Source organism: Vanellus vanellus (assembly GCF_965231255.1).
Source record: "Vanellus vanellus genome assembly, chromosome: 2".
Classification (NCBI taxonomy): Eukaryota; Metazoa; Chordata; class Aves; order Charadriiformes; family Charadriidae; genus Vanellus; species Vanellus vanellus.
In genome coordinates this window covers 40,095,523-40,121,033 of record NC_138906.1, presented here as the reverse complement: position 1 = coordinate 40,121,033, position 25,511 = coordinate 40,095,523, and the positions used below count along the sequence as shown (strand labels likewise).

At 41.2% G+C, this 25,511-nt stretch overlaps 1 long non-coding RNA gene across 1 annotated transcript; it reads left to right on the top strand.

The window, feature by feature from the left end:
• The first annotated feature begins 370 nt into the window (after nucleotides 1-370).
• LOC309686762 lies at nucleotides 371-25,287 on the top strand. The gene is made up of 3 exons (XR_014270580.1): nucleotides 371-464; nucleotides 763-879; nucleotides 25,243-25,287. It is a non-coding gene; the product is annotated as an uncharacterized lncRNA (long non-coding RNA).
• The last annotated feature ends 224 nt before the right edge of the window (nucleotides 25,288-25,511 follow it).

Sequence of the window (25,511 nt, the reverse complement as noted above, 5' to 3'; positions counted from 1 at the left end):
CACGTTAAATTCTCATCCAGAAAAATATTAGTAGAAGCTCCAATGAGCATAAATTTAAATGCAGGTTCTATTTCCCTGGATTTGAAGCATTATTATGTTGTTTTGGTTCATATTAAAGGAATTCTTCTGTTGACCCTCATACCACATATTTTGTGGTGAGCTGGAAATATGAGCAAACAACAAAGGCTGCAGAGTGGACAAAACAAATGATAGAAAAAGCTGAGTAGGAAAAGGTTGTGGCATTGAAAAACAGTAAGTTTGAGATGTTTATTAACATCTGGATGCTGTTTGAAGAAGTGGAATGATGGCTGATGGAAGTTTAGAAGGGAAAGAAACTAGAAAGGCATTGAATTTCTCATGCCTGTTTTCATGCAGACTGAAGCAGCACTTGACTGAACTGGTGCATTTTACAGTATCTGGAGCAGCAACAGAACAACTGTAAAAATGCATAGTGATGAAAAAAGGTGAGGTGGTTTTACACTGCTTTTCTCTTAAAGTAGGATGGAATGTGTTACTTAGCAAAAGAATGTGCTAAAGATTATATAGTCTGTCTTATGGGAGGAAAAAACCCCATCCCTTTCAAAGGTTTCTTTGGACTTGGGGATCTATTTTAGCCTGCGAGTCAATATTTTGTTTTGCTTCCTTCTTGCTGGAAGAAAACCAGGTTGTTGCTTGTTTTTGTGGGTTTATTTGTTGTTTGTTTGTTTTTAAAGTAAGAAGTGAGGTCACTACAAGCAGACCTATTGCTCGTATTCCTTCTAGCCAAAGCTCAGGAGCAAGGTGAGATACCAGTAAAGATGCATGGACATCACTACTTGAGTGCAAAATACAAAGGAAGAGAAAGTTTGGCAAGATTAAATCCTTGGGGGAATCTCTCAGGTCTGTACTGTCTGCTTCTCTACAAAGTCAAGTCAGAAAACGTTTGACACTTCTAGAGTTGTTGGACAACTTGTTAACCAAGGAAACCTTATTAAACATTACAGGAGAAGAGAAGGGCTGGCTGTAATGACGTCTAGTTCTGCATATCTACATAGTTACTGAAGGCGAGGTTTAAATCTTGACTTTGGAAACACGTTTAACATGCCTTCACTGCAAGCCCCTCAAACAGCAAAACTATATGAACATAAAATTCTTCTGTCTAAGCACCATTTGACGCTAACTAGCATGTTTTTACACTGGCTGCCTTGTCTTGCCATTTATTAGTACCTTCAGTGGATGGCTGAAATCCTGTTCCTATTGAACTCGGTACTAGACTCCTGTGCTTTTCAGAAGGGACAGGATTTCACTCCGTATACTTCTGCAATGGAGATTAGGCTGTGTTGCTACCCGTATAATAGATTTGTTGTTCCTTGAGTCAGCCATAACTTTTTTTTGCCTATGAATCACCACCAGACAAAAATAAAAATGCAGTATGCATAAAGCAGATAGTAGGGAAAACCATGAACTTTAAAACCTCTTGCATTTTGCTTTCACATGCCAATTAACTACAAGGGTTGTCTTCTCTTTATTTATGACTAGTTTAGATCAGTGTTTAACTGTTTCCTTTCCCAAGCTACTACCATCTGTACTGAGGGAGTAGGTTCCTTTTTGTACCTAGCGCAGTGCACAGGGTATAGTAGCACTCACCTTGACATTAGTCTACAACATCAAGGTTGCAAAGCTCTGTTGCTCTCTTTTGATAGACAAAGCCCAGAGGAAAGGGAGAATATTTTTCTAACTCAGAACATTATGTCTGTCTTCTGTGTAACATGATGCCTTAGTTCTTTTGTCATTTTTGAAAAAAAAAAAAAAAAAAATTTAAAGGGCAACACTGAAAAGAGTCATCACTTTCTAGATACATATGCGCCTACAAGCAATGATGTTGTTTACAGGAGATTGTTGCAGACTTTGCTTTCTATTATGAGCAGTTCTAGATATCACTGGTATATTGCCGAAAGCAGCATTTAATCCAGCAGACTTTCACTTGATAAACTGCATGGCATTGCACAGGGGAGGGAGGAAAGAGGATGTTCCATCTGAACGAGATGATTAAACTCCGAAGGTTTGTTTTGCTTCAGGTGAAGCCATCCTTTCCCCTTTTCTGTATTTCCTCTTCCCAGGTTTAAACATACTGATCTCTTGTGAGTAGTCTCTGCTTTTGCTGTTCATGGTTTTCTTTCTTTTTGTAGTAAATGGCCCTTACAGGACAGGAAAAAAAAAACCCAACCACATAACAGGCAGAAGGAGTTACCACAGAAGCATAAATAGCAACCTCATTGCCCAAGATGTGATACACAATCATTTGGCTATTTCCTACCCTCTACCATTTCTCTCTCCTCTTTGGGTTTAAGATATGTAGTTGTTATGCAGATAGCTTATATTGAACATTTCACTATGCAGTGAGTGCAGCTTGTTTTGTTTTTACTCGGAGCATGATTTATTGGTGCTTTATGAGGTTTTGGTGCATGCCTTGTGCATGCAGCCCCATGAATTATGTCCCTGTAGGAATGTTGTCTATTGTTAGCTCTGCAGAGTAGATGCTGTGACTCTCTAGGAGGCTGCTGTGATAAAGAGCCGTATCACGGAAAGTTCATGTGCTATTTCTATAAACTCTGATGCGATTGAGAAAAGGTTATAGCCTAAAGCTGAGGATGAGATGAGCTGGGACTTCTTAATCCTGTCCCTGAGACTAATGCCTCCAACAGCCTTGTAAAGATACACTGTGAAGTGTTTTGGTACCTAAATCCCACCAAACTCAGACTAAATGAAATCAGGAAGTATTTGGGTACCTGAATCCTCTTGTGTATCTGGTCTTCTGAGCCTGCACCTACTCGTTGAGTGGGATGTATAATACTCATAGTAGCATCATTGGAATCGCCCTATAAATGTGGTTTGGTTGTGTGTTTTATTTTTTTTTTTTAAAAGGTATCTTAAAGAGAAAGTGGCTTTCAGTGCCAGACATTGGTGTTAAGATTTAATTCCACTGTCGTATTTACTGACACTTCCTGAAAGTCCACCCACCCCCACCCCCCCTTCCACCCCACCCCCCAAAATATTATTTTATCTGTTAGGACATAGTGAAGTTCAAGTATAAATAATCCAGAAATACACAGAAAATGGTGGGCCTCTGGACTCCAGTGTTGGTTTCTCTGACTCAGGCTGATGTGTGCCAAGTTTACTTTAGATCTTTTATTTAAATAAATATATCTGTGTCTAAGTTATATGGAGCTCTGCTTCTTGGTTTAGAAATTCTGCAATTGAATGTTACAGAATACACATTGCTTTCACAGCAGTTTGTGGCAAGGATCCCTTGAGAAATGGTTGAGAGTTTGTTGCCAAATAATAATGTTTAGTGACTCAAACTGCCATCTGTTACATAGACACTTAATTCAAGCTCTGTATATTGAAATAGGCCCTGAAACACCTGCAGCTGTTCTCTTGATGTTTGGGCTAAAGCATCCTCCTAGTTGGAATTTCCCACCTTGTCCTTAACCCTTCTCCCAGAGATATTTACTTATTAAGGCAATTTGGGTTTTTTAACCTATCATAGCCTACTGTCAAGCGCATCCACTCAAATATCTCTGATTTCATGCTCTTATAGTAGTGCTTCATGCCAGCTGCTATAGCCCAACACTTCCATCGTGTTCCCAAGGTGAAAATTATGCTCTTAGTCTTTTGAAATCCTGAGGGGGAATGAGAGTTGTACCACCTGTGTGGGTAATACCTGAAGCACCATATGCTCCTGTCCAAATTGTAATGTTTGTCAAGTGAGCCGGTTCCCTGTTGGGCATCTGGAGTCACTGCAGCGACCCTGTGTGCAGCCTGCTCTGCTGTGGGTCGGGGAAGCAGCTGTGCAGCCCTCTGGAGCTGTTGTCTACTCACTCGATGTTGGCTGTCTGCTCTATGCTTTGCTCTCTGGATGCACCTTTCCTTTCACTGTGTTCCTTTCAGATAAGTAGCCACAGATAAACATTAGAGGAAGTAACGGTTGTGTAGTTTTGATGCTTGGGCTTATCTGTATACAATGAAAATGAAGCTCAAGGAATTGAGAGAGAACTCCAAATCACAAGTCAGCCACAGGGAATGCCTTTCCATTTGTTTATTCTGTAGTTGTTCCAGTATGTATAAAGACATTGTAGTCCAGGAAAATGTCCTAATGTGTTTATATGATATGATACTGGCTAAGGATAGGAATAATCTACACCAACACATAGTTTTAGCCAGAAACCGACCTTGTCTAAATATTACCACAAGATTCAAGTATCTTACCAGAAGAGCAGCTATGAATTAATCTCTTCAGAAGCACAGAATAGAGAAATTTTGCATCTGATGTTACAGAGAAATAAGATCCCTATAAAGGAGTAAATTCCATCTACAGACAGATTCCCTTGCGGACAAGAGCAATGATTCCTCTAAAACATCTTTACATGACAGTATACTCACTTAGATAAAATTATTTTTTTTACTACTCATTACACAAAAGGAGACATTGTTTAATTAATTCAAATAGTTGTTCCCATTTTGAATTCACAGGAAGATTTGAATTCTTAATGATGCCGATGACTCATGGATTAAACATCTCTGAGAAGCTTTCACCTCTGTCTCACCAGTGAAAATCCAGATATATGATCCGTACCCCACTGTCTTTCCCGTATTTGCTGGTGGCATGTGTCCAATGTGGGCACAGTGGGAGACAGCGGTTTAAGCAGCTGGGACTGGTTTCCTCTGAAAGCCCAGGTAGAGGAAAAGAAGCAGGAAGAAGACTGAAAGTCTGGGTAGAGCCCACAGAGCTGTGGAGAGCTGATATTTTGCTGTGGCCCTTGGGGCAGCCTTGGCAAAGTACTAAAATGCAAGCCCAGCCTATGCTTTAAAAGTTTTGCTGGCATAGAAATGTCAGCGAGTAGTGTGAGCATTTTTACCAATGTGGCAATAGCAGTATAGCCTCAGTGCAAATGCTGGCCAAAAAATCTATTTGCTACTGTAGCATGTTTTGCTTAAGGACTAGATACAAACCACATGGCCAAAAAAGTTGTTCTGCCCAACTCTTAGTTATGCTTACCCTAGGAGGAGTTGCTGGTATGGCTATAGCTTTTAAACACAAAAAGGCCATAGACCAAGAATCAGATGCGTGTCCTCTCTCATTTTTGCCAAGGGCTGATCACAGTGTGCAGATTACAAACTAATTCATGGATTAATTTATGCTGAGTCAGTGCTTGGATTAGTTCAAGGTCTTTGCATCAGCATCTATTTAGGAGAAGTAGAACTATTTCACTCTAATATAGCCCCTAAAACTGCCTTGAAACCAGAGTAATTAAAAAGTAGCAAATGTGATTTCAGTCTATAAAACAGATTTTCAGGAGGATCTGAGAATTAGGGGCCACTAACTCTGTCTGTATCAAAACCAGTAGTAAGTGTCGTAAAAAGTAGACACATAAATAAGGTATGGTAGGAAAAAGTCATCATTGCTTTTTTAGGAAGACCTCATCCCTCAATTTTATTAGAGGTTTTTTTAGAGTAGTTACTAGCATGTGTGAAAAGTTGATGTGCTAGGTCTGGATTTCCAAAACAGCTTTTGCTGAACACTTCTTAGTAGCTTTGTTCCTTTTGAATGCCATTGTCCTTGTAGGAGTCCGTAACTTGTTAAGAAACAGGAAAAAAAGGGTTGGATTCAGTGGCCTAAAAATAGGCACTTTGTGCCACCTGGGATGCTCTGATATCCAGGACATCTGCATGAAGCTGACAGATGTGACCTGGGACTTAAGGGAAATGTGCTTGTTGGCACCGTACGGGCTATGCTGTGCACAAAATTACATGAGATGTTTTTCTTTATACACTGAATCTCACTCAAACTGTAGGAATAGATAATGAGTTTTCACAGAGAAGGAGATCACTGGAGTCTCCTGGAGATCAATACTAGAGCCGGTGCTGCCCAAATTGTTCATGGGTGATGTGGCAAAGGGGGATGGAGAATGATGAAAGGAAGTTTCAGAGGAGAAACAGAACTTTCTTCAAAATGGTGTAGAAAAATTGTATTTTGTAACTAGGTGATAAAATGCCATCTGATACTTATTGTTGATAAAATCAAATCAGTGCCCTTTGGAGAACAATTTGATTTCACATATATAGTTGATAGGCTGTGAAGTAGTTGCTAGTAATCACAAAAGACCACTTTGCATAGTTCTGTGAAAATGTCAGCTGAGCCCTCAGTGAGGGTCAAAGAGCCAAAAAGAGTATTAGGTGATGTTAGGAAAGGAACAGAGTAGAAAAACGGGAGAAACAGTTGTGCTGCTGTAAGAGCCAATGGTGTGCCCACCTCATGAATCCTCCATCCTTAAAAGGGATGAGTAAAGAGAAAGCATACAAAGACAGAAGGCAGCAGTAATCAGAGATACAGAATGGCTTCCTTTCAAGGCATGTCTAAATAGATTACAGCTCTTCAGCATGAAAAAGAAATGACTAAGAGTAGGGAATATGATAGCTATCAAATGAAGAGTAGCAGAGAAGGTAGACAGGGAACAGTCATTCACCGTTTTCTCTACTTCTATTACATGATGCAAAGTGAAATAACAGATTCCAAAGTTTAGAATAGGCAGAGGAATATTCCTCCATGATCCATAGTTAAGCTCTGGCAGCCTTTGCCACAGAGTGCTGTGGGGACCAAAGCTCTCCCCAGGTTCAAAAAGCAACCAGAAAAGCTCATCGAAGACAACTTCATTAGCAGCTAGGATACATGAGCTTCTGGTTTGAGAAGTCCTAAAGCAGTTGATTGCTGGGAGTGCGTTCTGGCAAAGTACCACTCTGTGCTTAGCCTGTTCTTACAGTCTGACTTCAGCATCTCTTGCTGGTCCCTGTCCAAGAGAGGATACTGAGCCGGAGGATAAAGCACTCTGGCCTAGTATAGCTGTTCTTACCTTTTTAACCCATGGGGTTTTTTCCCTGTGAGGAAAGTGCCTGTTTGGTTCAACAGCTCCCCTGAGACACAGGTGATAAAAACAATAACCTGCTGCATCTGGATGTGAATTAAGCTTAAATCAGCAGTGTCCCAGTTTTTCATTATGCAAACCTGGTCATAATATACAGTGCTGTGAGACTGCAAGCAAATAACAAAAAGCAGCAGAGGATGTTGATGCTAATTCTTACCTTCTGATACCTTTTCTGAATGCTGCATTTCTCTAAAAAGCTTCAGTCTTCCCATCCACTGGTGATCCTCAGACAACTTAGTGTGAAACTGAGCTTGGCAACCTGAAGTAAAGGAAAATTAACAATATATTTTAGAGGAAAAAGAATTAGACTTCATTTGAAGCTGTTAGCCTTGTTGAGAGAAATAATCCTTTATTATATACATTTAAAAATAAAAAAAGGAGGGGTAAGTTGGACAAAAACAATGCCTTTTTTATTTTCTTGTTTTTTCTGCAGTGTGAGCTTCATAATGCCCATAGTGTTAACCTTGTTATCAGCTATTAACTTCAGACATGTACTTCAAAGTAATTTTTCTCCATTTATGTTTCCTGACCCTCCAATTCAGTTTCTGCTGCCCTTCTGGTATGGCACAAAGCTCTCCAACTTTTCACTTGCTGAAAAACAAGCTGGCAATTATTAATCCACTTCAGAATAAAATTCAAGCTTGCATAGGTTTGGATAATTACCATAATCTTTTTCAAACAGCGAGCATGCTGTAGAGTCTAAATGCTGAAGGAAGATGTGACTACGAAGATGTAATTGAGAAACTAACAGTTTCTTCATATAGGGATTGTTTGGAATAGCTAACTGGGGAGGCTCTTGGGGAAAATAGTTAACAAAATGCTCACTGTTGTTTTCTGGTTCCCTTTCTCTGCATAAGCAGAGACATATGCAAACCAATCAGCTGGGAAGTATATATGACAGCCAGCCCACCCTGCCCTCTGTGGTTGGATTTTTGTTTTGGGGTTTTTTGGAGTTGTTCGGTGTTCGGGTTTCTCTGAGTCCTGGTAATTTTAATGAGTTAAAAATGTTTTCTTAGAGGAAGTTAAAATCCAGATGAAAGCAAGTGTCACATAGGCCACAAATAAGTGAAAAGTCAGGTTAAAATACCTTGGGTTTTTCTTCACACTTCTACAATATTTTTCTTGATCCTGGACAGTGATGGCGGAAGGCTGATGTGGCAGAGATTTAATGGCAGAGGGAACTCAGTGATCCTCACTTGGCTGAGTTCAGAGCCCTGCAGAAGTAAACAGATGCATTCATTGCCTGGCACCCGATGAGGGCCAGAGTCTTTTATTGTGGGTTTGTATTATCCATGTGTTTTGAGGGAACCTTCTACCTTTCTCCTATTTCTATTCATGCACTTAAAGGTGAAGAAATGGGCACTCTCACAGGACTGGCTTCTCTGAAAAGCAGCAATTTTGTTGCCTTTAGTCACTGCTTAAGGATATTTAGCATTTGGAGGAAAACCAAACCTACCTCAAAATCATGAATTTAGTTGGAAGACAAACTGTTGAGTAGGAGTACTCACATTTAAGTCAATCATCTCAAGAAGAACAACTGAGGATTTAGGGACAGAATTGCCTTATTGGGATCATAAACTCATAAATGACACAATAAATAGAATTTTTCATTTGATGTTTTTTCTCCCCTCACTTTCCAGAGGAACAGAAAGTTTCTTGAGAATCTAGATACTAGGCTTTGAAACAAGGTGGCCTCAGGAAAGGTATGAGTTAACTGTTCTCTTTTATGTCTGTCATGGATGGGAGAAGAGTGGTTGGAAAACCTAATGGAAATAAAATATCTGCTCTGCTGAAGATGGAAAATACAAGCATGGACAATCAAGTGTTATTTGCTACTTGACTGCTGTGGTTAGATGGGACTGCTCACTAGGGAGAGTATATATGGAATAGTTTCACAGTGGCAAGCAGGCTAATTATGTGGGAAGTGTCTTGGAGCAGAACAAAGCACTGCAAACACCCTTAATGTGCCATCACCCTCCCCAAAGATGGAACCAAAAATCCTGCCCTTTTCTCAGTGTTTCATCCCCCTCTTGGTTAAAAGTTGCTTTCATTTCCAAATGTGGGGTGAAAAACAAAGCAGAAATCAGTAACGAAATAACACCCACTTGCCACTGTGGTCTCGTGTTCAAGGCAAGGGCTGGGACTCCTATGGTCCTGGTGCCACTAGCAGGGCATCACTGGCCATGACCAGCGCCCCTGGGACCTCCCCATGCCCAGCCTGGTTTTATTCTGATTTGTTCACTTTTCTTTGAGATTTGAATGGCAGTTTGGAAGAAAGGAAGAGTTTTGGCTTGCATGCTGGGAGAAGTGGTTAAAGAACAGAGGAGCAGCCCTGAGCTGGTCCTGTGCCACCTCCACTATATTGCTGCTACACCAAAGGATGTTTTGATGTGGTGATGGCAGCTTCAGGCCCTGTGGGGTCAGGAGGCCCCGGGTCCCACCAGAGTGTGCACCAAGGGACTTGGGCCAGCAGACTGAGTGCTGCAAAGGCAAGATCTAGGTGGACTTCAAGGCCAGATGGAGATGAAAGCAAACACCGAGTCTGAACCATTTTGTTGTAGCTGTGTCCTGTTAAGGCTACATCTGCTTCTAACAAAAGCATTACACTTTCTTCCCCCCACTTCTTTTGTTCTGTGCTTGCCCACAGCAAGAGGGATCTATACCCTTCTTCTTTGGAATTGTGGTGGAAACAGCACACTGGACACCCTGTGCCTCTTCCTCAGCATTTGTCCTAGCCCAAGCCTGTCCCTTCCTCTGGCTTCGAACACTTAGCTGTGGGATGCTCTGGCCTGTCCTTGGACAGGTAAAAGTCAGTCCAGGTGGTCTTAGTAAGACTGTTTCAGGTTATTCTCTCTTCAAAGTGCTTTAGAAACAATGGGCGATGCATCTTCTCTGAGCTCTGCTTTAGTACTGACAAGTTAAAATTCCCACAGGAGGAAACTTGGGTAATAAGTCCCCAAATTCATCCCTGGTATCTCCATGGCACATCTAATAAGGTCCTGGTATGTTAGGATGTACTGTATTTCAGCCTGAATGAGGATAAAATGTTCTCAGTAAAGGAAATCCAAGTATTTGTTGTTGAGGGGAGCCAGCAAATTGACAGATCATACTGTGCTGGCACAGCCATCTGTAAATCTCTATATTGAGTCTGGATATGGCATTTTTTCAATAACGTTATTTCCCAGAAAGTTCACACAGGAGGGCTCAAACCTGTTTTTCTTCTGTCCCAGAGGCTTCCAGTAGCTTATGGCTCTAGCCTTTGTCTTGTATTATTTTTCCTGTTTATCCCTCCACCAGTTTGGCCAGTGAGAGAAAGTTATTGGTTTACAGTGTCTTTATAGCCCTATGTTATTTTTGTGATTCTATAGCAACTAAAATCCTTGTAGAGAATGTGGGAATTTTCTGTTCAATTTTTTTGACAAATATCTGTCACTCGGTTTGCCTACTCATTCCCTTGTTACTGCCTACGTAGCCTTCAATTCTGCCCTGGAAAGAAATGGAAAACTCACAGAAGCAGGAGAAAACCTACTCGTTAGCGCTGACATTTAGAAGCTGGGGGCGTATTACACAATTTGGTGGCTTTGTGGGCAGCAGCTTATGACATTTCTGCTTCCCCCTGCCCCCAGCCTCTATCCCTGCCTTGTGTTCCATTGTTGCTCCTCAGTTTTACTGGTAAGATTTGTTTAAAAAAAATAACTTTTTCTTGATGCTTTACTTCTGAAAGAGGTGGCAGATAGAGAGTAGCTTGTATCTGCCAGGACAAACAAGCTCAACTGTATGGATCCAGTGGTGCAGTGCAAGACAGCAAACTGTCTGCTCCAGGCTAGATTAGATTAGCTCCCTAGAGCTATTGAGGACCCATCGTGCCAAGCCCTGTCCATACACACAAATCACTGGTGATCCCTGACCAAAACGCATGCAGTAACTGCACATAACCAGAGACAACCTGCTATCAGATGAGAAGGTGACAGGTGAAACGGCCAGTTAGGCTGGTTGGACAGTTGCTGCATGATGACTGTGTGTCACCCAGTCGTTAGATGTCCCACTGCCTGTGCAATGATGTTGATGGTGTTGCCCTATAGGTAGGAACTAGCTGAAGCCAGAAAAGACATCAGTGATGCTGCCAGGATGCTGAAAGGAAACAACATGTAGTGAGAAACATCTGTCACTTCAGGCGCAGGTATGTGGGTGATATCCTGTACCCACATTCTCAGGCTGAGGATATTAATGGTAATTGTATGGCACCAGTGATGGAGGTACTTATTTTTGCCTACATTTGAGTAAATCTTTCTCATGAAGACATCTCTGTGATGACATGTGGTGTCATTGTTTGGCAGATTGCAGAGCTCACCACTCTGAGGCAGAAAAACATAAAATCTTCCTCTAAGTGAAGCTAGTGCAGACTGTGTTGGGTTGTTTGGGTAGCCTTACATGGGAAAACGTCTTCTTGTGTCTGTGAGGCCATCTCCTTGTGTGCTCACAGGTGAGGTTGGGTGTGTTGCTTTTAGTAGACCTGCTTTACCTTCAGGTTGGTGTCAGGTAGCCATCAGCTGCGGCTGCTGCCTCGTAGCTCCCTGCTCTGCCTATGGCTGTGCTCTCCGGCCTGGATCCAGAGGGTCTTTCTAGACTTCCTTCCCGCTTCTGTGGGAAGCCGAGTAGCTGTTGGTCACGGTTCTCCATGTGATTTAGGTGTTAGGTTATACTGACTGTATGACAGAGGATGAATATGATCATGGTAGAGCACAGTGCAGCTACAGGACTTCCTTTGCGTTGACTTGAAGGTGGAATTTGTGGAGATGTCTTGAGCAATTACTGCCCTTAATTCATGCCACAGCCCTTTTTTCAGAGGTCTTTATCAGTGCTGGAGGCACAGCCAAGCAGAAGTAAATGTGACCATGAGCTGCAGCTAGTAATGAGTGTGTAAATTCGAAGTCAGCCATTTTATTGCATGCTAATGTGTCAGGCTGTAAACTGTGGCAGGTAGATACTCCACCTGGCAAGCTCTTCTGTAGGGGTGGCAACATTTGGAGCAGGGTAAAAAGGACAACTGAAGGTCAGCAAAATACGCTTTGTGCTATGAATCAGAAGCTTTTGTTCTGCAGAGAGGCCGATGAAAAGGTCTTGATTGTGGCTCAGGTTTTAAGCTTGCATAGTGGCAGTCCTCTCTTTCTAGAGAAGGTGACACTGAACTTGATGTAATCTTCTGATAAAATAACTGAAAACGAAGGACTTTGACCTGGCAAACTGACAGCCTGGAGATGCATCCCAGTTCAGCCAGTGTTCAAGCAAATAGGGGTTGCAAGATCAAGCAGTGTTTGGGAATTTCGGTGCTTTTGGTGAGACTGCCTTTAAGCTACTTACCAAGACCAGAGTTACTCGTAAGTGATAAGTTATGCAGCTTCATATCCTTGTATCTGCTGGAATTACAAGGGTGCCCTGTACTTGGTGAGACGTTGCATTCCTGCAGTGCTCAGGACTCTCATCAGGATGGTGCTGCCTCAAGCTATAGACACCAAAGCAGGATCTCTCTGTATGTGCTTTTGGCACAATTTGGCTATCGGAAGGTTACACACTCAAGTATGACTCTTCCAGGCACTTTCGGAAAAGTCTTCACAGGATATTTCCAGCCAGGTTTTGCTTTGAAAGCTGCTGCAGAGCATTGGCTTTCACAGATTTATACTGCTTTGAGTCATTTGTCCGTTTAAATATCGCATCCAGTGCAATGGTGTAAACAAGTGAGCAAACAGTCACATAACTATGGTTCCCAGGAGAGAATGATCTGTTAAAAGGGAGAACTGCTTGTTTGGTCACAGCTGAATTACTAATATTCCTATAAATTGCTTCTTTAGGGTTGTGTAACATGTTTGGGAATGTGGCAATAAGAGATGTTGAAATGGGGAACAGACTTAGAGGAGTAGAAATGGAAGGAAGCCAAGCCAAAATACACAGCGAGCCTTTTCCAGAGACAGGTCAGCAGTGATCCAAGTGTATTCCCACAAAATGGAAGTTCAGAAGGGAACCGTAAGCAGTGGAAAATATTACATGCTCAACTTTTTGTTATGAACCTCAGTCACTCTGAGTTCACTGCAGAAAAAACATTCCTAGAGTTTTAAGCCCCCTCTTATTCTCTTCTTTTCACCGTTTCTCCTATGTTTAAATATTTTTGAATTAGGTAGGCTAAAACTGGGAGAAAAACTTAACTGCTTTTCTAACGTAGGAAATTCTAACAATAAAAATACTTCAAAGCTTTTCATTTATAACATTTGTCAGGAGAAAACATTCATTCCTCCTTAGGAGGAAAGCAGCTCAAAGGAGACAAGTTTTGTGGAGTATGTTTCCACTTGGCTTTTATCCTTGTTTTAGGCTTCAAAATTACTTGCTGCCTTGCTGCTTCCTACCATCTTTGCTGAAATAGACATTGTCCCTCTCTTAAAAACAGCTGCCCAGGCAGCAACTCTGCAAGTGGTGGCAGGGGAACCACCTGGCCTGAATTCACTATTTGTTCTCAGCAGAACGTTTTCATGGGAGAGCATCATGCAAACAGTACGACAGCCAAGGTCTCACAACTCAGACTGGCTTTTCCCATGTACGCTTGGCCTGGTGGATGCTGTTTGTATTTCTGACCTGCAGAAGGGCATACGTACCCCAAAAAGCTCAACCACTACATCAGATGTGTATGCTGTCCTAACAAAACTGTTACAGCCTTGCCTCTATTATTCTTCTGTCTTGTTTGAGATGGGCTACCTTGTCAGCCAGCCAACCAGCTGGTGATAATCGTTCAGCAGAAGGTGGGATGGTTTTGTTTGCTTTATTTGTGTGCATGTATATGTATATATATATATATATATATAGCCTGTCTGTTTATTTTGACTTCTCTAGTGTCCTAGTGGCTGCATATTATCACAGCTAGGGGATAGTACCAGTGATCACTTACAATGATCCCCTGAGCTTGCACAGTCCTATAAGCTGTTTTCTGCAAGTAGGTCCCTGTGACAAAGACTTTGTGATGTTTATTAATATTTAGCTTGTCTTTCATTGTAAAACTACTGCTTGCTGTGTGTGTATCTGGTACCAGTGTGTTGGTATCTAATCACAAACTAGATGCAAACCGTGCTTTTCTTTTGATTGGAAGCAGACAGAAGCCATTAGGAAAGATCAGAGAACAGCTTGCTCTACAGCTCTGACATTACAAAGAGGAAAAGCAACCTGGTAGTACTAACAGCAGCAAACTTACAGCACTGATTATGCTACTAGGTCAGGAACTAGACTTCTTAACATTATTAGTGGAGAGAGACAGAGATGCTTCCTCTATTGAGAAGGGGATTTATAGTAGGAGTGTGATGTAGATAAGCTGGCTGACCCTAGGGAGGTGCATCTCTATCTCCCTCTCACTATTATCTGTGGGGAACCTGAAAGACTTACGGTAGGTATCAGTGGTTAGGTCATATGATTATTCACTTCTGCCTCAGTTTCTCATTAATAAGGAAATCCTGTATTGTACATGTTTGTGGGGTTTTATTACTGCTCTTCAGAAAGCAGACTAGACATCTTTGTAGGTTGTCCCTGCAAGTGATCTCTCAACAAGTAATAGGTCAGAAAGCCTTCTCCCCTTTCTGCTGTCTGTGGCTGCTCAGGTGCTAAACCATGACACCCATCTCTGCTTTCTTATCCCAGTCATCAGTTATTCTCTTGGCCCAGACAGACCATTGCATGTTGTACACTTGCTGAAGTGCATCCAGGCTGGAAGCTTCTGTGCTTAACTTTATATTGAAATTGAAGTAAAAGAGGGGAAGAAACGCATTCCTAAGGCTGATCTGAACAATCCTGGGAATTCAGCTGTTTCCAAACTTAAGACGGGGAAATTCCCTTTGCAGGCCGGTCATATCGAGATGGTCAGCCATCTTAGTGCTCTCGTCCCTATTCTGCTACCACAGGAGATCTGAGATCAAACTCAGTTTCCTGGTTCATAAAGGGGATAACTGGGGATTTAACAACTGCCAAATTCATCCTGCTCGAGACTTAACTGACCTCTTTCCCACCCCGTCCTTTAGTGGTTATTGTACAACTCCTGTCTATGGGCTTTTTCCTTGTGGAATTAGGTGTATGATGCCCTGTTGCTCGGGTGGCTGCTCAGCCATGCTGAGGACGTGGGAACCGTGACTCCTTGCAGTGTCATCTCTTTCCCAGCTGCTGCCACAAGGAACTTGTTTTTAACCTTGGTAGAAAGCTCTGCTTCTTCTAGCCGTGGGAATTCAACTCTTTATTGATGTAGCTGGTTTACAGTTATTGCTTTCTGTACCTCTTGGTTATGCTTTTTTTTTTTTGTCATTCCTTAAAAATAGATCTACTCCTGCTTTTAAATGACGTTGCTAGTGTTCAGTGTGTGATATGACCATAGGGATTAGAGGTGTGTTTTCCTGAAGGACACTTACTAAGAAGGGCTTGTTGTTTGCCTATTTGAATTACACACACTGGGGTCTCCATTTGCTCTGGAGCACAGCTTCCCAGCTGCATGCAGCGTCCATCATCCTACCACATCTTCCAAGAAGAGAGAGAGAGATGAGCTGTCCTTATTAGACCCCATGGAGAAGTAAACTCTGTTGGAAAACCCAGATTATTTCAAAAGTAAATATGTCCAGTTAAGGTGAAAAGCCTGAAATTCTGTTTCACAGAATGGCATGTGGAGAAAAGCATCAATTCAGATTCACTTTTATCGTGCTGATCAAAACACTTTGGAATAGTATGTTGTACAGAGTAGGAATACTTTGTTGTAGCTCAGGTCAAAATGAGCCTACGCCTCCTCTGCTGCTGTAGTGCCTCATGAAATTTACAGTTTGACAGTCTCATGCTTCAATTCCATATAAGCATTGCTCCCTGGCTGACCTGCATTTCTTCTGCTAACCTATGATAAAAATTCCCATGAAACGCAGCATTGATCTGACCACAGCTTGTTGGTAAAATGCATTGGAGTAAAATGGGAACTAATGCCTCAAACTGCAGCTCCCCAAGCCTCAAAAAAACAAAGACCAAACAGTTTAATTCTAAAACTTGGAGATATATGGTTTAAGTCAGCTTGCCTGTTAGATTTTTTTTTTTTTCAGTTTTCCCACAGATAGAAGAAAAAAAGAAAGGGGAAGGTGTCTTTCATATGGTAGGAATTATTTTAGCTGAAAAACTGTTGATGAAAAACCTTTTTTGATCTATACAACCACTCATCAAGCATCTTGTGTCTAAAATGCCTTCAGTTTGCAATTCAGACTTGCTTTCAGCTCGCAGGTACTTTTTTTTTTTTTTTTTTTTTTTTTTTTAGACAGTCTAGAGCCTTCCTAACCTCCTCCGTGTTATGGTGAACCTGAAACTGGCTGGTTTTGGCAGAACAGGCTGCTGAAAGAGGTTACCGCTGCTGACTTTTTTTTAGTTTGGTGTTGTTTTTTTTTTTTTCTGTGAATTGGGGAAGAACTTCAAAAAATAACACCTTCCTGAAATCTTTCTCATAGATCTTAAAGGAAAAATAACAAAACAGCTTTTAAGAGTCAAAAAAAAAAAAAGAGCCCCACAGGTGTGCATGAGTATGTGTATTATGGAAAAAGAATTAAGTGTGCTCAGCAAGGTCATGTTAAAAGCAGAAGTGAGTAACAACTAGTTAATGTGTGGGTTCACCTTTGCTTTATTTGTCTGTGGATCCCACCCCTGGTAACACATACAGCTCATGGAGCACAAATTATATGTACCAGGTGTTCATGTGGAAAATCTGTATGGCCAATGCGTCCCGACAAACCACAGTTCCTGCTGGGTGAGTTAAGAGTCTGTCTTGAGGGAATGAGGGATTCAAAACTCCCCATGCAGGTGAGTGTAAATCTCTTCCTCCTTTCATGGTTTTAGCTTTGCTGGTGGTTTTAATTTCCATTTACAACCATTCATTGGAATGAAATGAGAGTCTTGAGGTGCTGCTGCATGGTTCATTAACCCCAGGGTTTTTGACAGGCTCTTTCCTTGCTGTGGTTTCTCTGGCTAGCTCTACTCACTGGAGTGATCCCGAACCTGCTGCCAGTCTCGCCTGCATTCATGGTGTAAAAGGAAAGTGGAGCAGGTGTCAATTTTCATTGGGAGCAATATCTTATGGCTTCTGAGTCATGCTCTAAAGCCCAGAGGGGCTTTTCTTGCACCTCTTTCCCCTGTACCAAGCCTTTTCCCAAAGCAGAAACTCTGGGCATGTTAAACTTGAGATTTTTATGTATTTTTTCATAATAGTAACGAGTTGAAAGTGTTTCTGCATTATGTAATCATGTAATTCTATGTTGTTTGGTTGTGATTTTTTTTTTTTTAAAAAAAAAAAGCCTAGAAACTAGAACCCTGAATGTTGTGGTGAATTTATCCCTTAAAAAATTAGTACAGCTCATAAGGAAGAGATGGGATGATGATTGGTTAAAATTAGTTTCCCTCTGAGCTTCTGGCAAAAGATTGTGAAGTGTAATTTATGCAGCAGGCTTTCTAATCCACCAGGCTTCAATAACGTAGTAAAAATATATTAGTAATGTAGATACATGTGGCTGAGGTTAACTGCCTCTGTTGGATTTTTCCAAAGGAAAAAAAAAAAAATCCCTTTTGGGCAAGCTATGAAGGTTGTCTTAAAGATGAAGTCCAAAACGGGAATTTCAGCTTGATCAACTGATCCTTTGGGAAAAAGTTTTTGTCTTCAAAAGCCAACAGAAGACTGTCACAAGCACCTTGATCGTCTACTGACGACAAAACCCATATCTGGTCTGAGATGCTGGAGTATTGTTGCCTGCAGTCAGCAGGCCTCACGTCTTTGTTATTGTAGGCTGTAAAACACAAACATCTGGCCTGCATAGGTAGACATGGAACAGCGCTGGTGCCAGGACTGCTCTACAGTTTGTGGGACTGTGCCTGACCTAGTGAGGAGATGTATTACCTCACTGTGCTGGGCAGCCAGGTACAGTCAAAAAGTACAAACTTCAACCCATATAAGGCTTTTAACAATTTACAAAAATGGCTTTGTCTCTCACCCAGAATGGTTGAAATTGCCTCAGTGCACTTTAACTCTTACAAAGCATAATATCCCCAGCAGTTGGTGCCGGGTCGTGCTGCCAGCTCCTGTGGCTGGTAGAAGATGGGACCTGGTCAACACTCCTTTGGGGCCCCCTTAGTACAGCCTCGCAGGCTGAGCTGCTCCTTGGTTTGCTCCCCTGTGGTGAGTCCACATGGTTGCCTAGAGCCCATCTGCTTCATAGCGTGGTAGCCACTGCCAGGGCAGTTTGCCCACATTACTGCAGGCTTGGGGCCATCTGAAGATGGACAGCGTAACTCTGCATAAAGCCCTTCCTATGGGGCACAGATGCTATATATGGTTGCTAGCAATGGCTTCACGTGCCAAATAAAATTCCTCAGCAGCAGAAAACAGAAAGTTATCACAGCAGGCCAGCTATACAGATAGAGAAGAATATTTACTTTGTCAGCCTCACGTAGGGCTTGTAGAGTGAAGTTTTGGAGTTGTGAGGTATTCTTGTTAGGTGAAACAAGAGGCAAACTTCTATGCTGTGCAAGACTTCTATTTTTGGAGGGCAATCATTCATTTAAAAATAATATTTTGCTCGGCCCCATGTTTTGCTTTCTGGAAATGGCTCAGCAATCTGGGCATTATCCATGCAAACCTTCACAGATGTAAAACTTGCTAACTATGAAGGCTCAAGGCTTTGCCCTACCCAGAGTAAGTTGTCTTTGTGCTACTAAAGTCAGTAACACTATACACTTGCACATCTGCTGAGCATCTTGTCTACAAGTATTTGCAGTAAGCTGGCAGTGATATTTATTTCATAGAATAAGCTATTTTTTTTATTCCTCTTCATATCATCCAGGATACAGACTTCAAGAACGGCTTCTCATCCTCTGTGTCTGAGTCTGTGCTCACATGAGAGCTGTCTGTGAATGCAACCAGAGAATTGGGCTTCTGGCCAATAAAGCTAATATTTTGGAAAAGGACATATCAGGCAATGTAAACTGCCCTCACAAGAAAAGTTTATATGTTTAAAATGTCTAATGCTTTTTAATCTTCTGCCTCCCTATGTACTGCCAACTTTCTCCCAGAGAATCAAGCTTTCTAAGCCATCCTTTCCGACTGTAAATTGTTCTTCTGTATCTAGCCAGGAGACAGACTATATAGTTGCTGGCCTGTCTCACATGGGTATATCAGGTAATTATTAGTCTCTGTAAACAATTCACAATCAGCTAAAAGATTTTTGGTTTAATTGTATGCATGAAAAATGAATACATTAAACTTTAATCTATTTCTGGCAGTTTCATAAGCAGCAGAGGAGCCAACAGTAAATATGTTATGAATTATTTTAAACCCTCTAATCTTGGAGTTTGTGAAGAACGCCGTTTTCCTTTACTTCCCAGATTCTGCTCTTTCTAGACCTGAAGGAAACATGACACAGTGATTGTGCTCAGTTGGGAAGCAGTGCTAAAAGAGTGTGCTAGATTGTCTTGGTTCCATCTACATTCAGTACCGTTCCCAGATACATTTGTGTCTTGGTTTTTTGTCGTGTTTTTTTTTTTTCTCCTCCTTTGGCTGACGCTGCCTCTCTGCTGGGGTTCATGGAGTTACTTTAGAAATTAGTCCATGCTGCAGTTGCCAGAGAAATGTTCTTTCTCTCTAGATTCACGCTTTACTTTTTTTTAGCATGTAATATGTGCATGCCTGGGGACTTGCAAAAACCTGAGGCCTCTAATTATATGTTCCTCTGCTCCTGTCACTGATGCACAGAAGTTGAATACTGGCCATATGTGTTTTACTGTTGTGAAACCTTCAGTGCCACACTGACTTTTACCTCAATCTCATCTGTTTTAAGTGTTTGTGTGTTTTTCTGCAACATCTCTGTGGCTCAATTCCTTGTTTAGTTTGCTCTGAAAGGCTGCTCCAATTCCCACAGTACCTTTTGGAAGCTAAAACCCAGTGCCATGCAGGACTTAAAATATAGAGCTCTGTGCTGTATTCAGGACCATAGCAATCAACTCGCAGAAGCCGATTCATTAGAGACAGATGCCTCTGGGACAAGCACTGTGGTTTTGATACTATATATGTGCGTAGGCCTATGCATGTAATGCTTTTCTTTATCTCACCTTTTTGTATTTGCAAGAACTTACTACACTCATTTTTAGCATTAGTGGCCTATTTCCAAGACTTTTATTGTACAGGATTTCAACAGGTGATAGTCCCAGGTGCATTGACCTGCAGATTAATACTCCCTACCTATGCAAACTTATCAGGTTTTTAAAATGTTATTTTAACAATATTGACACTGTTTTCCGTAAGACAGCTTAATTGTAATTCCCTGGTTATGAAGTAATGTCGTTCAAATCACAGCTGTCACAAAACATATTAATCGAATTGTGATCCAATGTTTGTCGTCACCCTCAGCTGGTTTGCCATAAGTATTAAATATAGAGGTCATACATGAGATCATATATTGCATTTCTTAAGGAGATCTGGGTAGTGGCAAGGGTAATGCAGAGCCACTACCTAGGATCAACAACAAATATTCCCAGGCCAAACTTGTACTGTGGATTTAATATTTGCTTGCATGTATTTGTGTATATAATTTCAGACTGTTTTCATTCTGCATTTTCTGTCATAAGTTTAAAACAATGTCTTTATTTTAAAGAACTTTTCTAATATTGAAAACAGACAGTAATGGAGTGTCTATGTTATTTCTTTACTTGCTGGCAATCTGTGTCTTCCTTTGGTGTACTCTTGCTTACAATGAGTTTTAAATCCACATGGAACTTGGTCTAACTGAAGGCTGCCACTAGAAGAGGCAGTCCTGTTCCCCCTCCGTTCCCTGTCACGCACAGCCTGGTTATGGTAAATGGCTGGTAAATGTCTGGTCAAGGCAGGAACTGGTTCAGTGAACAGATTCAACACCAGAGAAACCCCCTGCAACAGCAAGTGGCTCTGTGGGAGATGGACAAGCTGGACTGACGGAGCTGGACCAATGCATGGGAGACAGGGAAGGAGCTGGGCCTTCCCCTCTTGGTGGCTGCCCACAATTACAGCGTGTCAGCTTTCATGCAGAGCTGTGCTCTATTTTCTTCCTCTTTAGGGAAATATTTCCCGTTTTCAAGATTTTCTTGTCCTCCGCACTATGAAATCTTTAAATGAAATATATGCTCTGATATGTTTTCAACCCAAGCACAGGGGGATTCCATTTCCATAGGCAGTAGCAAATTTTTTTATTTCTCAAGACTTTATTTCTCCTTACAGGGAATAATCTGCCTTAAGTTTTACCCATCTGTATTCCACATGAGTCAACTTCCTCTGCAAAATCTTTATTTTAGATTCAGATGTCACATTAATCAGTGTAGTCATGTCCTGTTCATAATAATCATCTCATCTAAATCCAACATAATATTCCAGTCAGTGGATGTATCTAGCTCTTGAATTACTTCTTGAATACTTTTTCCGTAGCCGAAATTTCTTTTATTCGGAATATGTGCATTTTGGACTAGTCTTGGGTGTATTCTTTTCCTTTTCACAGACTGATGTAAAAATGTCTGGTTTTCCTGTAGACAGGTTTTTTTTTTTTTCCAACAGCTGGACACTCTGCATGTCTGTGCTTGCTCCCACGTGTGCTCCTTACCTCCTGCAGGGCTGGGCTGTTCACAGACTTTCTAGAATAAGCACACAGAGTTGCCCATTCTCCTTGCTGTATGATGGTCTTCTTACCAAGATCTGATGGGTACATTCTGTACATCTAATTAATCTTTGTTTCTTCTAGGTTTAAATCCAGCAAGTTTTAAAAATATTTGGAATTCTGATCCGCATTAAAACACTGACATGACTAAAAAACTTGGTAAGCAGTCCAGAACAAAGTGTTTGACTGCACATCCTTTGTTTCTCTGTAAAGTTATAGCTACTAAATGTCTCTCTAATGCAGAAGAGACAGAAAAATTACAAAGCTATGGCTACTTTATGCTTTCTTCCTTTGGTTGTGGGCTGTCTTGTTTTTGTTGTTTTTTCTTTTTTTAAGTCAGTACCCTGTCATGAAAAGAATATGTGCCTGTTCAAAGCTTCATTTGTTGCATTCCTGGAAAGTTCAGGATGCAAAAGAGCCTGTGTTCTTTGCACATTGACTTTTTTCATTGGTTTCTCCATTTTAAAAAGCGCTTTTCTATCTCTACCCCAACTCCACAAACTAGGCAGCATGGTTAGGTGCCAGCTAACGAGAAGCAAGCACCAGAACTTGTGACTTTAGAGGGGCTGTTGATGTAACTAAGAAATGTTAAAATAAAGTGCCTAAAAGGGAAAGAAAGCAGAGCATGTCTGCCTTTGAAGGCTCCAGGTCAACGCTCTGTATGAGTAACTAAACTGGTTCTTCTAGACTGCTGCATTTCAGCCCAAGCCCTAAAGGCTGGATAGGGTTACAATTTATAAAAGAATTTGGTAGCTCTGCTATTAATTTGTGGAGGCGAAAAGCCAAAAATTTGCTTATGTTTGCTTCTAAGCTTGCAGGCATCGGATTAGCTTTCTAGGAATGGGTGTCACAGCTTTTCTTAAGGACCAAATAAAAACTGAGCAAAGACTTCTTCATTGTTCAGCTCCCTGTACCAGAACTTGCATGGCTGGTGCCCCTGTCTATTACTATAGATTACAACTTTAAAAAGTGACTTGAAACTAATAAAAATAGGGGTAGTTTCTGTAAAGTGGCGCTCTCTTATTTTTCCACTGAACAGACCCAAAAATACTTTGGCTCATGTTAGATAACACAGTGAAAGAGAAAATGCTTTTTCTTTGATCCGTAGAGTTTGAACTGCAATGTAAACCAGATGGAAAAATCCCAGCAGATAATTTTCCCTTCTTTTGACCATTGAGGGCCATCAATCCAATCACATGAGCTCAGACAGCCCTTGAACAGCTATAGCGTATTTACAAAATGAGTTGGACTGGCAATTTTATTGTTTGAACACAGTGGCTGCATGGAAAAAAAATAATGATATACCTATCATATTGTCTAAGGAAAGGCTGAATTGTATAAAAGACCTTTCACTCCAACATGAATCTGAGACAGGGTGACTGGGGCCAGGAAATCAGGAAATTTGTGGAATTCATAGTTTGACATGCTTTATTTTTAGTTGCCCTAAACACTATAGGCAGCTCAGTGCTTCAGTGTCTGCTGTACTTCATAACTTTGTCTTACCCTACTGCAAACAATTTTAATAAAATGTGTATTAAATTAATCCCAGTTTTACCGAAACAGTTTCAAAAGAACATAAAACAAATTGTAAACTGAAGTGGAACAACCCTGAAATACAATAAGCTTGTAACAGGCTGTTTATCAGACACACATGTTCCACCTTTAGGTTTTGTGTGCTGAATGGATTTTGTACAGATACACCTATGCTGGAGAAAAAATACTGGCAGAGAAGCAAAAACATACTGATATGTAAACAGGCTATGTAAAGGCTTAAATCACCTTAATGAGCATTCTTTAAAATGTCTCCATTTAAGACTGGTGTACACTGGCATTTACTTTTTACTTTGTTAGCACTTTGGCTATTTAGGTATACTTTTGCTGCACTGATGCTAAAATCTGCAGCAGTGTTCTCACTGTCAGTCTTCCGTCAACAACGAAGAGCAACATCTCGGAGTGCTTTGGTGGTGTCCAGGGTCTGTCATACACCCCTTCCACCTCATCAGACACCAGCATCCCAGAATCGGGCACTGTTGAGGTATTTACCCAGAAATGGCACATCATGAGACCCACAAGGAAAGTAAGGGAAATACAATTTTATGGAGAACTTTTATATATAGGGGTATTTGCTCCAAAGCTATTATGCCTGGACTGTCTCTGCTGTAGCTATCTAGCCGCACCTGTAACGTTCTGATTAGAGATTCAGCCAGTAAAGGCATTGGCTGCATTTCAGTAGCAGGTACAGATTTTCTTCAGTCTCGGTAGTGACCAGAAAGAGAGGTGACCTTTGTTGTAACAGATGAGTCCACTGGAGGTAGAGAGACCGTAGGCTTATGCTGCTGCAACTCTGCTGGTTTTAATAGATTTATTGCAACGCACTGGAAAAGATTCAGGGCCAGACACAATCCTGCGTAGTGAAAATACTTCAGTTTGATCAAACGCTTTCTCTGTGGTATGGCTGTTTGTTGGCAGCATGTCAAATCTTGGAGAGGTGATCACAGGCTGGCAGATGTATTGCATTATAGAAACTGCCATGCTTGGCGCTTCAGGGTGGTGTCTATTGTCTTTGCAGGAAGAAAAAAATCTTTGCTTTGATAAAGCTTTCTGATTCAAATTCTGTAGAAAGCTTGTTCACCTGGAATGGCTGCTGCATGCTCTGGTGTTGAACTTGTCAGTGCAGGGATTGCTGCATTCCTGCATCCAAGCACATTAGATAACTCATCTGCCTTTAAAGTGATCTTGGCATTTATTTTGGAGGCTCACTTGATTGTGTGAACACAGGTGTTCTTAATTCTGTCATTCTTAGCTCTTCAAAATTCTCTTTAGTGTGTGGATTGCAGAATTTGACCTTTTTCATTAAGAAATTAAATTTGTCCTGCCTAGATCCTAATAGATATTTAAGCAGTCTGTATTCCAGTAAACGCTGTTCTGCTTAAGTAGATGCAAATGACTCTCTAGCAGGTGGCTTAGTGACCCAGTATAGCCAACATTTGCATACCTATTTTGAGCTAAGTTACTGCTGTGACTGTTCTTGTCCTTGCAAGTGGGTTACAGTTTTAAAGATGCTGCATATGAATGCAGGACTTTGTTCTTAACTTGTGCCAGCCAACTGGTTTATTAGCTTGAGCAAACACTTCAGCAACTTGCTTAGTCCTTTGGAGCATGAAAACTAGAGACTTGAACGGTGAAGTTTTCCAGAGATAACCATGGATTTAAGCTCTAAGCTTTAGTAGTTTAGACCAGTATTTGTTATATTGAATAGATGAGTGATACCACCAAGCCACTGGAAGAGGAGGCAACCACATTATGTCTAGTTATCTTGTGAAAGATATATGCTCATATGTCTGCTTGGCGGGACAAAGTGAGTTTTGAATAATAAGAAGGATCCAGAATAAGGATAACTTCAATTTTGTTGTTTCTGCAATTGTTACCATAAGTATGAATTAAAAATTGGGAAGTGCTTTGCCCAGGTGTTTAAATGAAAAAACTTTAAGCCTACCAGTAGTTTTTCCATGTTGGGAGTACATGGAAAATCTCAATTCCTTGGTGTATTTTTCTCTTGCAAAATCCAGGTATTCCCAGGTTCGTTGTGAAGAAAACCAGGTAGCAGTTCAACTGGGCTAGAAGAACAGCTTCAGGAATTTCAACTGGACTGCCAAAGAGGAGAAAGATGTGCAGCATGAGCAAAACGTGAGGCTTCTCTTACTCTCTCACCTTTTTTCTGAAAATGTTTCTGTTGTTCCCCCACTATTCTTGTTCAGACCTGCACGATTTAAACACTGCTGCAGACCAGGTTTGGTACTCAGCAGGGTTATGAACGTCACGATCAGACAGTGGTTTT